This window comes from Apis mellifera, linkage group LG3, assembly GCF_003254395.2.
Source record: "Apis mellifera strain DH4 linkage group LG3, Amel_HAv3.1, whole genome shotgun sequence".
Lineage (NCBI taxonomy): Eukaryota > Metazoa > Arthropoda > Insecta > Hymenoptera > Apidae > Apis > Apis mellifera.
Window position 1 is genome coordinate 11,870,436 of NC_037640.1, and position 19,171 is coordinate 11,889,606.

At 36.2% G+C, this 19,171-nt stretch overlaps 1 non-coding gene across 1 annotated transcript; it reads left to right on the forward strand.

The window, feature by feature from the left end:
• The first annotated feature begins 10,807 nt into the window (after positions 1-10,807).
• Mir6042 (microRNA 6042) lies at positions 10,808-10,886 on the forward strand. Its single transcript, NR_127316.1, is given in 1 exon segment — positions 10,808-10,886. It is a non-coding gene; the product is annotated as a microRNA 6042 (primary transcript).
• The last annotated feature ends 8,285 nt before the right edge of the window (positions 10,887-19,171 follow it).

The following is a 19,171-nucleotide window of genomic DNA, read 5'->3' on the forward strand; positions in this document are numbered from 1 at the left end:
TCGTTTCTTTGGAAAAGAAAAAAAAAAAAAAGAAAGAAAGGAAAAATCGAACGAGCGATTTATAAAATATGAATAAATTCGTAATTATATTATGTGGATTATTTTCTCTCCTTTTATTTATGATTAATTTTCGTTTATATCGATATATGTATTTTTTATCTCTCTTCCATATATCGTCCGTGAGATATCTTCGTTCGTTTTACATTCCGCTAAAAATATGAAACATTCAATGTTCGATAAGTTTATCATTTGACCTGACTTTCGAGTCAAGTTACAGAATTTCAAACATTTCGGATTACATGTGTTAGTTGGAAAAAAAGAGTTTTGCACTCTGTATTATTTTTTTCACCGTGGATCGAAACGTTTAATTCAATTATGTAAACATGGAGATTGAGAAATAATCGTGTTTCATTATGGGTTATTATATCCCATTACGAAGGTATTATATTAATGCCAAGTTTCTTGCTGTGAAATGAAATGTTTCTTATTAGAAATTTTCACGGAAAATTCTTCTTCGTCATAAAGTTGTTGTTTATACGAGAAACGTTTCATTTATCCTCGATTAATTTTCTCCTGTATAAAGCGTTTGATACGATTAAGATGTTTCTGTATAAATTTTTAACTATAACATTGTATTTTACTTTTCTCGTTTCGAGAATCGAGCAATTTTAATTTACCGCCAGAAACGCCTGTACGCAGGCAACCAGTGAAGCGTCGGTGTCCGATCGGTAAGGCAAGGAACGTACAGTAATCTGTCATTGTATAGTGTGTGCTTAATTCCTTGGCGAAAAATTTTCTAAAATTAATTTAGAAACGAGTGGAAGATAATTGTACTTTATATATTTTAAACGTGTTAAATATTTATATTTTCTACTTATTACATTTATCTTAAAATATCATCAATGAGTAATGTAACGTATAAGTTACAGTAGTTATTTTTATGTGTGAATAACTTTTCGATAAGAACACTATGCGTTAGCATAGATCTCACTGCTCGGTGTTTATCATACTGTAGCACTCGTTCGTAGCCAGCTAGCTAGCTTATTTGTAAACACTTTTAACCGAAATATCGCGTTTGAAGTATCGTGAGTGAAAATTCCAGAAAACGAAACTGAAAATAGGCGAGTGAAAATTAAATACAGGGGAGAAATATTTAAAGCAAGATTAGATAAGGAGATTAACGATAAGTAGTAATGGTTTTATAAATTTAATAATTTCACTGTTTTGTTATTATTGTTTGCAGATTCATATCGTGGGAGAAATATATACACACAATAGTTTTTTAATTAATAATTAATGGAAAATAAAATATGTGTACAAAATTCATGGAATTCCACGAAACGTACCAATAACACACGAACGTTTGAAACGTTAATGGCATTGCTCGTTCCTTACTCGTGTGTATCATATTACATAAGAAAACATGGCGCTGTTATTCTCGATGTGAAGCGATAACCTTGTTCCTACGAAAAGGACAACTTCGTTGGGAGTTTGTGTACACAATTCGTTCGTCTCGAAACTATTCGAGATAAAAATTTTCGTGGCTCGATCGAAATATAATATATAAATAAATTTTTTTTTTTATATATAAATATTATAAATATTCGTTAAAAATCATCGCTCTTCGTTCACAGATACGGTGCTGGTGCAACAAGTGGATTTTCTGGAGACCATTTTAGAAGAAACGTCCGACGACCTGCAAAGCGATTCCGATCGAAGTGGAACCACTTACTGGGTCGGCTCGGACTCCGAAACTGAAAGCGTGATACACATACGAGCGAATAGATTAGCCGGTAAGGAATATACACGTGATATAAAGTTACGAAGGCATTTTTCTTGGATTTAAAATTCTTTCGATTGAAGAAAAAAATTCTTCGATCGCTATCGATTTATAATTAAAGAAAAATTATCCAACAATAAGTCTAAAAATAAAACGAGAGAATTTTTGGACCAGGATGTCGAATATCAATTTGGCTAGATCGAACATGGTGGCCGTGTGCCATTTGTTTCATTATATCTTCTAATTAAAACGATCTCGCGCTTGAAACGAATTTTGTAACAACAGGTGTAACATTCTTTTTTAAAATTTTAAAATATATTAAAATTATATATATATATATATATAGATATGTTAAATTTTTAAATATTGCGTTTGTCCTAAATTCTAGTTTTTTGTTAGTTTTGGTTAGATAATAATTATTATGATACAACTTCCACTCTCTATATATAAGATTGCCTCGAAAACGGTTCCAACAACGATATTGAAGAACAAGTGAACGGTATTTCGTTTCGGAATACACGTTGCGAAACCTCATTCTCGCGTCTCGTCGGTATTCGCGATGGTGAACATTGTTCACCCGAGGTCCACTTTCTCTTTTCAACTCCCGATCCCCCGATTCATTGACTCCCGAAGAATGAAATCGTATCTGTATATCTTCATTCAAACCAACATTCCGTAACACCAGTTTTCCTCTTGTATAACAAAAAACGAAAACATTTATTACAAACTCATTTATGAAACTCGAGCGTATCTATAAATAGATTCGTCGAATCGATTCTTCGATTTCGAATTATGATGGGATAAAAAAATTTTCGAAATCTTGTTCGATTAGGAAAATATTATTTTTTATTTTCGATAATTATATTAAAAAAAAAAATAATATTAGTGAGATGTAAATATTTTTATTCGGTTGTTTCGAATAATACGTTTAATAAGGACAGTTTCGTTTACTCTTTGTTCTTCGAATTTATCGCAACGAGATTCGTATCCACGATGGTTGTGCGACCGTTGTAACGTGTCGGTATGTCCGGTTGCTATGCTTCAGGCGTCACGGGCGCTGCATCACGCGCGCTCTCTTTTTGCGGGAGCGGCCGTTTGTCGAAACGATTTTTCATCGGCGTGGAACAACCGTTGATCCATTCTCGTTCCCTCGATAAATAGATCGGTAACGTGGACGCACGTGGAAAACTCGCGTTTGAATTTGATCAACTCGGTTTAACTCGGAAGTGGACTCGAACCACTTGTTACTCTAATTGAACGGTAATTGCATCCCAGACAATTAATCTCTTTTGTTTACGTCTTTACCGCTATCCTTCTCGCACCGAGAAGAGTACCGTTAAGCGTTTTATTAAAAGCTGTTGGCTCGCTGAAAGGTGGTTCGTTCTGAACCTGTTAATCACTCTTGCTAATTACGTGTTGTAGTTTCGTAACAAGTGAACGTGGATTTATTACATTTTGAACTTTAACGGATTTAAAGAGAAATAATATATATGTATATTATACATGTTGTATATATTGTATATATTCATTTTCCATCGTTAGATTTTTCCAAAAGAATTTAATAAAATTATTAATTTAATTATAAATTTATATCAGTATATTAATTATATTTTATAATTATATTTTATATTAATTATAAATTATATAAAATTATAAATTTAATAAAATTTCGCGCGCAAGTAAAATTTACTCGAATTAAGTATTTTTTTTTTTTTTTCAATTTTTTTTCAGTTTTTGTTAAAAACGTTAAAAGAAAGATAACGTATCTCGCGTAACTCAATACCGACATCTGACGGAAATACCAGGAACTTGCATTATAGAACAGTATAACAGAAGCGATAAACATTTATCTTGGCCGTTCACCAACTATTCTCTTTCCTTTTTTTTCACAAGAAAAGCGATTATTCTGAAGCGATTTATTCTGCTAATTATTAATCGATTCGCGTATGAATTAAAACGTGTAACTAGCATTTTCGAAGCAATATCTAGAATATATTATTCGATTATCGCACGAATAGAGAGTTCCGTTCCCTTTTCTTTTTCTTTTTTTTTTTTTTTTGTTTTAATTCAGTGTTAAGGTCAATCGTGTCTACGATTCTACGCACGATCCTCTTCCGTCGCATCTAATATTAGATCACCTTCAACGTGATTCATATAGGATTACCATGGACTTAGTCGTTGAATTCCACGTGCATGCGATCATGCGAAAATAAACCGAGACGAGAACAATGCATCGCGGAGCAAATTCAATTGTCGACCTGAAAAGAATTTCGAGTCGAGAGACGAGATTCGATCGGTAAGGAGGGGGGAACGAAAACGTTTCGCGCGTTTATTTTCATTCGTGTTCCCCAAAAAATCTCCTTCACCCCCACCTTACGGAATCGGTTTCCATCGATCGGTACGTGCAAGAATCGTAACCAACGGTTGTATTAATAGCGAATTTTGCAAACGAGTCTCGCGCGATTGTCGATAACGATACCCCGTCGATACTAAAAAGTACGCTCGACTCGATGAAAATTTTTTCCTGGAAAAAAGAAAAGACGAGAAAAAAATATCGAAAATTGAAACCAAACGTGGAACGTAAGCGCGAATTAACACGAATGAGAATCGATCTCCTTCCCGTGTAATCGATGTCGAATTCCCTTTACGTTTCTTTCACCGCTTTACTTACCCGACGGAAGTGGGGCGAGGAGTGGGGGCGGCCTGATTGGCGGTGGCCGTGTCGCGGCCAGGAAGCCGTGGTTCGTTCAACCGGAAGCGACGCTTACACCGGTTGTCGGCTTCGTGACCGTCGACGCGACACGTGACCGGCGACACGAGGCCCCGATAACGGGTCGTTAATCGGCAGACGACACGTTTCGCGCCGGCCGACGCCTATCGTCGCCCACCCTTCGCGACCCTTCGCGCGCCCACAGTGGCTCTCAACCACCGCTCGGCTCGATGCGATAACTCGAGAGGCGACTCTCCCCCGCGCAACCACTCGGCGGCAATTCGAATCTCGGCGGCAATATTTATTTATCTTTAACGTTCGATTTTTTTACGCACGTAATATAAAGTGTACGAAAATAATGTATCGTCGAACGATTAGATTTTTTTTTTTTATCTCAAATTAGACCGCGATCGGATTACATGTTCGGCGTTGTTGGTTCGAGTTTTATGGAAATAGATATATTATTTTCGAAGTTTTTTTGTAATACGATAATGAAATTAGTTCGAGATCTTTTATTTTTTGTTTTTTATTATTATTTTTTTTATTATTGTTTTTATTATTGAATAACGAAATTACTTATTCGTTAAAGGATTAGATAAGAGGGAAGGTGAGAAATAAGAATAATGGAATATAGGAGAGCACGTTTATTGGAATTGTAAGGTTTTTTCTCAACGATCTCAAATTTTCTTTCTTTTTTTTGTGAAAAGATATGTAAAGTATTAAGATATAAATAAATCACGTGAAATTTTATTTTAAGTAATTCATCAGGGAAATGGTGTCGAGTTGTTGAGTTCGGAAGAAGGTCGAAATTAACAGTCTAAGATTGTGATATGATGAAAAGTAGTATTGAAGTATTAGAAATATCGAGAGAAAGAACAAGAGGAGCGCAAACTTTTCGAATCATTTTTACTTACCCCTTGCCTCTCGCCAATCTTCGCCTTCACTTTAACAAGGTTGGCTCGAAAGTAGGTTGGGTTTGGCAGGTTTCGTCGCGCTTTTACTCTCACGGCACGCAAACTTCTCTCCCCCTTCGTTCGAGGCAATTTGTATTTAATAAAAACAAAGTAGTAGAAGAAGTAAATAAATTGTGAACTAAAAATCTAATTAATTAAATTATTAAAAAAATTATTAAAAACAAATGAAAAAGTAAATAAATTATAAAATAAAAAATTAATAAATTAAAGGCAGTTATTAAAAAAAATTATAAACTAATTAAAGGCAGTTACTAAAAAAAATTAATAAATTAAGAAATTAATAAATTATAATAATTATTACAATAATTGTAAATTAAATTAATAATTAATAATTAAATTTAAAATTGTAAATTAAAGACAGTTATTAAAAAAAATTGTAAATTAATAAATTAAAAATAGTTAGTAAAAAAAATTATAAACTAATAAATTAAAGGCAATTATTAAAAAAAATTGTAAATTAATAAATTAAAGGCAGTTATTAAAAAAAATTTTTAAAAATTAATAAATTAATAATAATTATTAAAAAAAATTATAAACTAATAAATTAAAAACAGTTATTAAAAAAAAAAATTATAAACTAAAAAACAAGAAACTAATAAATTAAAGGCAGTTACTAAAAAAAAATTATAAACTAAAAAACAAAAAACTAAAAAATTAAAGGCAATTACTAAAAAAAATTATAAATTAATAAATTAAAGATAGTTACTAAAAAAAAAAATTATAAACTAAGAAACAAGAAATAATAATAATAATAATAATAAATAAATAAATAATAAATTAAAAACAGTTACTAAAAAAAATTATAAACTAATAAATTAAAGGCAATTGCCAAAAAAAATTATAAATTAAAAAACAAAAAGTAATTATTTAAAGGCAATTACTAAAAAAAATTAAATTAAGAAACAAGAAATAATAATAGTAATAATAAATAAATAAATAATAAATTAAAAGCAGTTACTAAAAAAAATTATAAACTGATAAATTAAAGGCAATTACCAAAAAAAGATTATAAACTAAAAAACAAAAAAACTAATAAATTAAATTATTACAATTATTAATAAAAAAAATTATAAACTAAGAAACAAGAAATAATAATAAATTAAATAATAATAATAATAATAAATAAATAATAAATTAAAAGCAGTTACTAAAAAAAATTATAAACTAATAAATTAAAGGCAGTTACTAAAAAAAATTATAAACTAAAAAGACTAAGGAACTAATAGATTAAATTACATTCACGTTTTCTGTGGAAAGATGAAAGGCTGGACGGGAGCGGGAGCGAGTGCAATTCGGGGGCGGCGAGGAAGAAGAGGCGAAGGGGCGGCAAGTACAATGGCGGGAACGAGCGGGAGCATCAGCGGGATCATCAGGCGGTGTTCGACGATTATCCGGCTTCGCCGAGATCGTCGAGATCGTCCGCCTCGTCGAGATCCAGCTCCCTTCTTCAGTTCGAGTCTCTGGAGAGGACCTGCGCCACCCTCTCCCCGTCGAGCTACAGCTTCGACTCGTTGGAGTATCCGAACCGGTCGAACGCCTCCCATCCCGGGAACACGTCTCCGGATAGCCTCGAACAGGACTACGACAAGGCTCTGCCAAATGGTTTTGGAAACGTGGACCACTTTTCCAGAATCAGGCCTTACCGTAGCTTCGAGAGTCTGGACACGTGTCAGAAGGAGGAGGAGGAGTTCGGCCACGGTTGCCTCGCCAATGGATTCACGCCTTTGTACCTGAAACGAAACGCGGAGCTGTCCAGCAGGACGCGTAGCAACGGCTACCACCGGCCCTCGAGGTAAATCATCCTTATCTCTCCCTTTCTTACCGACCGAAAAGTTTGTTTAGAGAGCACACGTTGTCTCGAGTCGAACGTATTCGTGCAATTGGTGAAGTGGAATCGAACATTGGCTTGTTGTGAACGTCTTTAAAGACATAGCGATTATTCAATTTTAATGTTATTCTATTTAACGAGTAATTTTAATTGCATTTTAGTTACAAACTGGAGTAAACTATACAGTGAGTACATTTCGATTCTAATTAATTCGGATTAGCTCGTTGTTTTCACTCTAGATCTAATTCGAACGAATAAAGAATTTTAGTCGTATTGCTTGCCTTACTCTCTCGATAACGACAGCTGTCTCGTAGTGAATTTAATTCCTTCGCAATGCTGCCCGATCTCTCTCTCTCTCTCTCTCTCTCTCTCTCTCTCTCTCTCTTGGCATTGCTTCGCGTTTATTTCTGCGAAGATTTCTTTTTCCATTGGATGATTCGAGGCGAAGACGGATAAATTAGTTATTTCCGACATTTCAATCGTGATTGTCGTGCGATATTTCGTCCCAGAGACGTACGTACGTTGGAAACGTTAGGCGCGGGATAAACAAAGGTACGATTATCGAGGCGGGGTGGGGGGAGCGGGGAGGCAAGTCGTAAGTTTTCTTTGGCAACGAGAGCTTGCTACATGACCCTCGTTCTCTGGCCAAGTTACCGCAATCACGACCCTGAATAGACCTCCTTGACTTTTAATTTCGGGGCACACTCGAAATTCCCGTGCACGATATTTTTCAATTTTTCGATCGCAAGAAGGTGACGATCTCTTAAGAGAAATAAATATTCCCACATTTTCTGCATCTAGAAAATCTCTATTTCCATTATTTTCCTTGCAATAAAAATAAATATTACCTGTTTCAAAATTTATCTATATGAAAAAAGAAAATTTTAAATATTTCGAAACTCTTTTATTCTTCTCTTAAAAATTATTCTCCTCCGCAATAAAAATATTTATCTTGTTTTAAAATTTATCTATATATAAAAAAAGGAGATTTTAAATTTTAAATTTCGAAACTTCCATTCTTCTCCTCGCAATAAAAATATTTACTCTTGTTTCAAAATTTATCCGTAAAACAATAAATTTAAATATTTCGAAACTTCCCCTTCCATCTCCCCTTCGAAATAATTTTCCTTCCGATAAAAATATTTACTCGTGTAGCCTTGGAAAGAAAAAAAAAAATTTTAAATATTCTTCCCTTCGAAATAATTTTCCTTCCGATAAAAATATTTACTCGTGTAGCCTTGGAAAGAAAAAAAAAAATTTTAAATATTCTTCCCTTCGAAATAATTTTCCCAATTTGAAACTCCATCGGAAAAATTTTCTCTTTCGATCGAATTCAGGGATTTTTGGCACGAGGACGACGAATACGAGGACAACGACGACGACGACAACGACGACGACGACGACGACAACGACGAAGACGGCGTCGAGGAGGACCTCGAGGAGCGATGCGCTCCACGCGCGTCGAAGGATAATCGGCCGGGCGCTGTCGAGCTCGAGGATCGACTGATGGTGTTCGGCGATTGCAACTACGCCACGTCTCTGGATTACAGGAACACGATCGACCTTCGGGAGATCGGGGTCGAGTCGAAGAGGGACGCCCTGTTGGATCTGAAGTCGGGCCAGGCCGGCGTGTCGAGTTCGTTCCGTCTGTTGCAGACCAGGTTAAATATAGCCGGCAATATGGCGCACGTTCGCAACAACATGGTCGCCGATCATTATCATCATCAACAATATCACCACCACCATCACCATCACCACCATCATCTTCCCCCTCATCATCATCATCATTACCACAACCAGCACGAGCAGCAGCAGTTGCACGGTTACGAGCAGCACGAGCAGCAGCACCAGCGTCAAGGGTGGAGCAACGAGGACTGTTTTAATTTTAGATTCACGGATAAATCTCAAAGCGCGCCCAGTCTCCTCACAACCGTCGACGAGTCTGCACGCTCCTCCTTCTTCCAAACGTCGAACCACTTCGCCCAGATATCCACGAATCTGTTCGAGAATTACACGAGAGTGGCAAGTGTCCCCGTAGATTTGAACCTGTGCGGCGTCGAGGCGACGCGAGACGATGATACGCCCTCTCCAGTGAGCGATCGTACCTTCGGTGTTCCACGCGAGTGTTCGAAAAACGAAATGGCCGAAGTGAGCAACAGCAGCGACAGCGGCGTGCAGAGCGGCGAGAAGAGGCAATCGAAGAAGAGCTTGGAGGAAGAAGAGGAGGAGGAGGAGGAGGAGGAGGCGAAGAAATGTTCGAGCTCGGTGAGGACCCAGGGATCGTCGTACAACGCGATCCTCGACGGGAGGATGGTCGACGAGGAGTGCGCGGGGGGGGAGCATTGCTCGAGGAAAGTTCGAGTCGCTTCGACTGTGAAGACGCAGGATCGCGCGTTGGACGGGATGGGGGCGATCGAGCAGTTGAAGCGCTCGCAATTGGGCGAGGATAACTCGAACGGTAACGCGGCGAGCGACGGTATCGACGGAGGTCCGACGGTTGAGAGAACGCCGTCCGGCAAACAGCAACGGCCATGGAAGGTGAAGAACAACGCGAGCTACGAGCTCGCCCAGCAATTCGAGATAGACGAGAGGAATTTCCGGTGGCGGAGGGAAACGGGGAGCGAGGGTGAGAAGGCGGGGGGGAGAAGCGTAACGGGGCGTAAACGCAAGGTGTTGAACAACGCGAGTTACGAGCTCGCCCAACAGTGCGACTACATCAAGGCCCTCCAATCGTGCAGAGGTGCTTTCCAACGTATGGACGCGTGCGACGAGCTCGAGGAGGCGAGATCGTCGCCCAGGCTCCTCAGGCTCTCGGACATGGTGCAACAGATGAGCAGCAGCAGCTCCACGTCCAATCTAACCGCGGCCTATCGTAACGACGAAACGCGCTCCTCGTACACGAGGCCGTATTCCAAATCGACGGAGAACATCTCCACTCAATTCTCCACTGCCCCGTTCACCAGGATCCCGATCAACGAGCTTGGGCAACGGCTTCTCGCCGAGAAGCAGAAGGAGGCAGAAGGGGAGGAGGAGACGCTTTTGGGCCAGATAAAAAAAAACTCGGATCCATTTTCAACCTATGGAGACGATCCTAATGCTCGTTCCCTAGTAGACGACGAGGTAGATTTACCCTGCTTCGAGACCAAACCCATAATAGGAATTTCCAGCGTGGAGGGGAGCGCGTCGCTAATCGAGGGAACGAGCTCGAACGAGACGATTCCTCGCCGATCATTCTCAACCCTGGAACGCGTTGGTTCGAACGCTTGTAGTGACGAGGCCGCGGTTTCGAGTGCGGTTTCAAAGGACTTGCACACCACCGCCACCAACAGCGACACCAGCGACGCGGTGGCGGTTGTCGAGGCGAGCAGTTGTTCGAAGAGATCGTTCATCGGTGATTTCTATCCGGAAAAAATCGTGCGGTTGCAACAACGGGAGAAAGAGAAGGAGGAGGAGGAGGAGGAGGTGGTGGATCATCGACCGATCGACGATCCGAGTAGCGAGGATAAAAACGAGAGTCCTTCGACGATACCTACCACTGTACTGTCGTCGCCTGCTTGCAACGGTAGGAACGGTAGTAGTGGAGAATTGCTGTGGAGAGTCATAGTGGAAAAGCAGGGGAAGGAGGCTACCGCGGAGAAGGCTGCGAAGAGGGAAGAGGAGAGCGAGGGGGAGAAGAAGAGGAAGAAGCGAGAGAGAGAAGCGAGGGAGAAGGAGGGAGCGGAAGAAGCGAGGGGACACGAGCCGCAGCACGGTGTCCACGGTGTTGGCGTTGGCCCCCCACCATGCGGTGGCAGCAACAGCGACGGCCTGGAACCCGATGGTGAACGGAGTGGGAATCCAGCGGTGGCCGTGGCAGTTGATACGAATCATCGCGGTGATCGCGACAAACGTCACGAGGAGAACGCGGCGGCAACAACTGCGCCGGTTAGGGTAAACGACAACGACAACGACGACGACGACGACGACGACAACGAGGAGGAGGGCCACGCGGCGACTGTTATGTCGGCCACCACCACCACCACCGCCACAATCGCAAGCACCGCCAACGCGAAACCGCGGCTGTTCGTCACGCCGGCATCACCCGTCATCGTTGGGCCGACCATCGGGAACAACGACACGTCCACGGCAAGATATCAACGAAACATGGTCGTCGACGCGTCGTCCGCGACCACCGTGAAGGAGGAGAGGAAGAAGGGTGGATTGGGTGGGTTCCTTCAACGTTTCTCGAGGCTACGGTTCAGTGGTAGATCGAAAGTGCCGCGGTCCGAGGTGCAAAAAAAGAGTGATACGATTGGCCAAGTGAATCGCGCGAAGGTGGCCGGCGAGGAGAAGGTTAAGAAGGAGCCGGATTATATCATCATTCCGTTACATCCTCCGGAAGAGGAGAGGCAAAAGCAGGATCAACAACAACAGAACGTTGAGAATAGGGCCGAGGACACGGCCGGGAATGGCAGAACTGTCGCCGACGTTCAACGAAGTACCTCCAATATTAGGTGAGTGTTCGATCGATGTGATATTTCGTATGGCGGGCAACAGCCACGTGGTGTTTTTATTCTTTTACGAGTAAAATATTTTATACGTATCGTAAACGAAATTAAAATTTTCTTTTTATTTTTTTTCTTTTTCATTTGTAACGTGATCGACGAGAAGAGATATGTTTGCATCGAGAACGAAGAATAAAGTGTTGCGCGTCGATCGACGTTGACTTTGACCTCACCAATTGTTTACACGGTTTCGCGCGGACATATAGAGCCCGGTATGAATCACGGTTTGTGCCGCCTTCTATGGCTTCCACGCACGTAAACATTTATCTTTCCGCCCGGTGGAAAATATGTCGACACCATTTAGCTTTTCCATTGTCGTTTATTTGAACGTTTCGTTCGGTATATTGTACAGAGAAGACAACGGGCGAATGTTTCGCGAAGATATTTTTCGCACGCGAGGAACAATAAACCTAGAATTCGCGATACGAATGTGTGCGCGCGTTATATCGGTGGTGTGTAATCTAACCTCGGGTGCAAAACGCGCACACGTTGCTCGAAAGCCTATAACGTAATATGTCTTACATAATTAGCGGATTATGAAAGGAATCTATATACACACGTATACATAACCTTATACGCCTCGATCTTCAGTGTTTCTACTTGGCCGTATCGTTGCTAGTTACCAATGATTATAGTTACGTTATACTTGCAATGCCTTGTGCGTTTAACACGTTCACTGATCAGTCGGATTTTCATTACCTATGTTGAATGAATAATCGTCTTACAAAGTCTATTTCTGCATCGTGAAATTTTATATATGTTTTCTACGTATATTTACGGATCGAATTATGCAAGTGTGATTAAAATTCGTATAGTTCGAATAGTTTATTTTATATAAACTATTATAAACGTCCCACGAATTCGTTTCCGTGGTATGTTTCCCCGCTAAATAGACAATAATAACGAGGTCAGCGATACCGACGGAGGAGGCTTTCGCAATGGCGGTCACAATTGAACAGCTGCCGGAGAATGACACGCTCTTCCACCCACTTTTCTCCCGATTTTTTTTTTAAACATTTCTTTATCGCACAGCTGCGATAATGAATGATAGAATTGCAATAGTATCGCAACAATTGCCGACAAATACAGATTATTCCAAGAATCTTTGTTTTCGTAAAATTTTCCGAAAATTTCTTGCCCCCCCCTCTTTTTTTTTTAATATTTCTCGATCCTTTTAATTCAATTCCAGCTACGTTAATCCTTTCGACGAGACGTCCCGCAACGAGAGACGTTAATTCCGTGTGCCATTTACGTTTATCGTCGTTCATCGTCCATCTTCTCGGCGGCGCGTCGCATCTAATTTCACTCTAATCAGGCTTCTCGATTCGTTCGATCGATAGGATTTCACTCTCGTTCGCGCTTACATTCCGATCATCGGCCCCTATGCGATTCCGTCCCTACTACCTCGCTCTTAATCGAATTTCACTCTCGCCCCATTCCGTCTCGTTTTGACGTAATTTGACCTAATTGTATTCGGTGTATAACGGCAAACGGAGTCGTTTAACCTTTATCGTATCCCTCTTCTTCCAACGAACCGCTTCCCGCTGTGGAAACTCGATCGGTATGTGGGAACGTGACCGTCCGATGGTATTTCAGAGAACAGAACGGCGGATGTTTAGGAATGCGTTGCCAATTATAAAATTGTTTTGTGAACAGGAAGGACATTTGTCTAATGATCGTTGGAAAAAAAATTTTTCTTGATAAATTAATTAATGATACACAGAGTTGTTGTTATTATACTCGTGTAAAAATATCTTTAGAGGAATTAAATTATATTAAATTAGAGAATTTATTTGTTAAATCGAAACGAGAGATTAAATGTTAACGTAAACTTCAATTTAGCTGCTTAATAAGTTTCAAGCATATATTTTTGTATACGTGTGTTTATTTAGGTCTCTTGGAGAGAGACATGGAAATGGAATGGTCTCACGAATATATCAACATCATATAGATATAAAGAGTGTTATACTATTATAGAAAGTTTACAAAGATGGTATATTTTGAAAGAATGAATTTATGATAGTTCGAAGGGGTGTGTACGAAATTTTAGAAATATATAGTGTTGGCGATATGATGAGAGATAGACCGCGTGAGTCATTCGATCAAATCGTATAACGTATTTATACGTTTGAAAGCAGGCGGTGTTAAGTCTGTTGTCATCCGATGACAGAACAGGGGCATAATATCATAATGTCACGAAGTCATAACAAGTCTTCTAGCTTTGTGAAACTAGGCCGATTGATGTTAGACGGAATAGTCGATTAGCCTGTTACTAAACATCTTAAAAAATTCTTGTCGAGTTAAATTATTCTTTTTTTTTTTTATTTTTTAAAAATACTTTGCGTAAATATTTATATTCGAAAATATACGTGGATTTTATTTGTTATTTATTTAACACTTCGTATTAAGTATAAATAAAGTTGCAAATAATATCAATTCTTCTCTATCTCTGCAACAGAACGATTTATCATCTGTAGATAATTTCAAGGAATAATAGATAAAGTATTTTCTAAAATACTTTTTCTTTTTTTTTTTTTTGTTATCTCGAGATAAATATTATTTCAAATCCATTGTAACTAAATTTTTCTAAATCTCTTTATATTTATGGACAGATAAACTACTTTCAACGTGATACATAATTTTTATCTCGAGATAAATATTATCCCAAATTTACAACTAATTTTAAATCTTTTCTTCTTTCACAATTATGAATCGTTTTTTTTTTCCACGAATAATTTCTGAAATCTTCTTTTTTTTTTTTATCTCGAGATAAACATTATATTCTAATTATTCTAAATGTTTCTACCATGCTCGTGATACCGTAATAATTACGGATCATCCTTCATATTCATGGATCATCACGGGATTCGATTTGACATCTCCGGCAATTAATCTTAATCTCTGCCACGACCCTTGCTCGTTTAATGATTCATTTCCTTGATCGAGTTCGACGATCGGACAAGCGGCCTCTACTCACTTCGAATCGAATCATTTTAGGAAACGAACGTTTCTTCGCGGCGTTGTTCGCCATCTGGACGATGTTTACTCCCGATCTTATCTCTCGAGCCACAGGCTTCTTGGAACGAGAATCAATCCCCCTCCGCTTCGGTTTTTGTGGACATTGGTGAAATTTCGCCGAATCCGCTCTTTTGATTTTAGATCACTTTTTTTTTCTTTTCGTGTTCTTCTTCGAACGTGCTCGTCGAGTAGTTAAAATAAAATTTCGAATCATCGGCCAGAAGAAACGAAAACGCCTTAAAATAATACAAAAATTTTGAAATCGTTTTAAATAAATATTATTTAATCGGTTTAATATATTTAAAAATCATCAGGGGATAGGAAAATGTAATTTTTTCCAAAAAAAAAAAAAATGGAAATTGCACGTTCACTTTTGTTGCCAGTGATTGTCTGCGAGCGACAATGCTCAATAACGTGCGTCATCTCCGCGATATGTTTATACGAAACACGACACATTTTCTTGGCAATGTCTTTTGCCTCACTTTTGTGAAAAAGAAAATATATTTTCATACACACAAATTCTCTGAATAATATAAATAGAAAATATTCCCTCTTACCGATTCCCTTTCCTAAAATTTATTGTAATAAACACGAACGAATATATATATCTAAACTCCTGTACGGTTTTGTCATCGTTCGAGGATCCGCGCATGCGCATAAAAATATCTCTGTCGTTAATCGAGCAAAAAACTAGAAGTGACGAAGTAAGAAAGATAAGGAAGGAAGAAAGAAAGAAAGAAAAGAAGGAAGGAAGGAAAGAGAGAAAAATAGATGAAAACATCGACCCTTCACTTTTTTCTTACGTGGATAGGCAACAAGTAGAAGGCAAAAATACTCGGGCAAGAATTCAGGCGAGCGACGACTCGGACCACCTCGAACGACTTCCGGACTTGGCGGTGGAATGAAATAAGATTAATAAGGTTATGTTCGCGATGTGTTACACCTACATCTATACAGGCGTATATTTAGTGCTATATGTGTGCGTGTGGCTCGAGTTAGCGGCACGGCTGTGCAAGGCATAAATATAATTCGCTTCTTGTCCCTTCGCCGATCCGATTTGAGAGGATGATCAGCATCGATATTTCCCCGCTAAGGGGGAAAATATTCTCGAGGAAGATGATGTACAAGACGATGATGATGAATGAGAAGGAGAAAAAAACGAAGAGGGAAATTCATAATAAAACAATAAGACGAACACGTTTAATTACGTATTTACGGTATCCGTGTTATTCTGCTCGTTGCGTATATATGTTAATATGGAAACTTGATTCTTGATTACCATAGTTAGTCATTGCGAATATAATTGAATAATTGAATAATTTTGTGTTTGACTGGAATTTATAAGTGCTTCTCTCTCTCTCTCTTTTTTTTAAATTCAGAATTTTTTTCATATTATTAGATATCCATGATATCGTTAATTATCGAAAAGTAATGGTAAAAAAGTGAGTTGAACGAGTCCGTGGCACGTTTTATAAATGGCGAGCGTTCATTGGTTTCGTAAGTTTATTTTTCTAATCACTTATATGTAAACAATGGTGCAGATAAGATAGAGCCATCGGGAACGGTATAAACGGTTTTGAAAGAAATTTACTGTAAATAATAATATTAAATTAATAATTTTATTTCCAATTCAAATATAATTTTATTGATTAAAATTTACGAGGAAAAGAAATGTTGTTCTCTATCCATTCCATAAGAAGATACGAGAAAATTGAACGATCGTTAAATTGCAAAATTATTCCCGTTTTATTATATGTATTATGCAATCGTAATAATAATATCTCTCCAGATATATATTTTTGCAAGTAATAATAAAGGTTCTTTAATAGTTAATGTTATGAGTAATAGTTAATATTAGCAATTCTCCAATAAAAAAAATATTAATAGACGCAAGAATTGTATGCCGCAATGACAACAATAGAATTGAATAACAGTTACTATTTAATTATAACCTATTTCTTACGCAAATTTTTATCTCCTTTTAAATTAATTCCTCTCGAAGAATACCGTATACTTTCTTCTTCTTCTTCTTCTTCTTCCATTCGTTCCGTGAACGAGAATATAAATTTTTCCAATACCAATTCGAAATTGTTGTCTTTAAGAAAAAAAAACTTTTTTCTTCTTCGTCGCTCATTTTCCAACGATTTTCTCGAAATCTCTTCTTCGAGCCGAAATCTTTTTTTTTCAAGAAATATCGAAGATATTTCGTGATGTTTTTTTTTCTCGCGATATTTCCAGGCCTCGAAATGGGCCGCGTGAATTTCGAAACCGTCCTCCTAATTTTAGAGAGGAGATATTCAAAGATTCTCCATCATCGTTCCGCGACTCGATTTATAAATATGATCTCACGAAGCAGAAACGAAGCTGCACCGTCGGCCGTAGTCTGACGTGTCTTACGTGTGTTATCCGCTCGCATAATCCGATATTCCTTCTCGTCAACATGACGCTCGCGACGTCTCTTTTATTTCATGTCCCCGTGATTGCACCTTCGACTCGCTAACTTGTATATCAAATTATACGTAAATATATTCGCGAAATTTCATTTAATTTTATCACCTAGATTGTATATACATATTTTCTTCTGATTTTTTAAATAAATTTATTTTATCCGTTTAAAATATTAAATTAAATATTCTTACAATATTCAATAATTATTGTTTGTGAATTTCAACAAAATTTCAGTAATTTCATTAGGTTTTATAAATTTAGTTGTATATACATATTTTCTTGATTTTTTAAATAAATTTATTTTATCCATTTAAAATATTAAATTAAATATTCTTACAATATTCAATAATTATTGTTTGTGAACTTCAACAAAATTTCAGTAATTTCATTAGGTTTCGTAGATTTAGTTGTATATACGTATTTTCTTCTGATTTTTTAAATAAATTTATTTTATCCATTTAAAATATTAAATTAAATATTTTTACAATATTCAATAATTATTGTTTGTGAATTTCAACAAAATTTCAGTAATTTCATTAGGTTTCGTAGATTTATCTGTATATATGTCTTTTCTTCTGATTTTTAAAATAAATTTATTTTATCTATTTAAAATATTAAATTAAATATTCTTACAATATTCAATAATTATTGTTTGTGAATTTCAACAAAATTTGAATAATTTCATTAAGTTTCGTAGATTTAGTTGTATATACGTTTTTTCTTCTGATTTTTTAAATAAATTTATTTTATCCATTTAAAATATTAAATTAAATATTCTTACAATATTCAATAATTGTTTGTGAATTACAAAATTTCAGTAATTCGTAGATTTACCTGTATATATGTCTTTTCTTCTGATTTTTTAAATAAATTTATTTTAGCCATTTAAAATATTAGTATTATTTAAAATTATAGTATAAATTAAATTTAATATTAGTATAAGTTAAATTCATATACAATATTCAATTATCGTTTTATCTTAATATTTAAAATATTAAGTCTTTCCTTTTGATTTTTTAAATAAATTTATTTTATGCATTTAAAATATTAGTATAAGTTAAATTCATTTATAATATTCAATTATCGTTTTATCCATTTAAAATATTAAGTCTTTCCTTCTAATTTTTTAAATAAATTTATTTTATGCACTTAAAATATTTATATAAGTTAAATTATTAAATTAAAAGTTAAATTATTAAATTAAAATATTAAATTAAATATTCTTACAATATTCAATAATTATTGTGTGAGTAGAATATTTAAAAAAAAAAAAAATAATTATCACACGTTCGTTCGAGAATTACAAAATTTCAGTAATTTTATTAGATTTTGTAGATTTAGTTGTATGTAAGTCTTTTCTTCTGATTTTTTAATAAATTTATTTTATCCGTTTAAAATATTAAGTTAAATTACAATATTCAATTATTGTTTTATCAATTTAAAATATTAAGTTAAATTCATTTAAAATATTAAATAATTATCGTGTAAATAGAATTAATATTTAAAAAAAAAAAAATAATTATCACAATAAATAATTATCAAGAATTATAAAATTTCATAATTTCATTATTATATATGTCTTTTCTTCTAATTTTTTAATATATAAATAAATTTAAATTTTTTAATAAATTTATTTTATCCGTTTAAAATATTAAGTTAAATTCGTTTAAAATATTAAATAATTATCGTGTAAGTAGAATTAATATTTAAAAAAAAAATAATAATTATCATACGTTCATTTGAAAATTACAAAATTTCAATAATTTTATTAAATTTTGTAGATTTAGTTGTATATATGTCTTTTCTTTTTTAAAATATTAAGTATAAGTTAAATTCATTTACAATATTCAATTATCGTTTTATCCATTT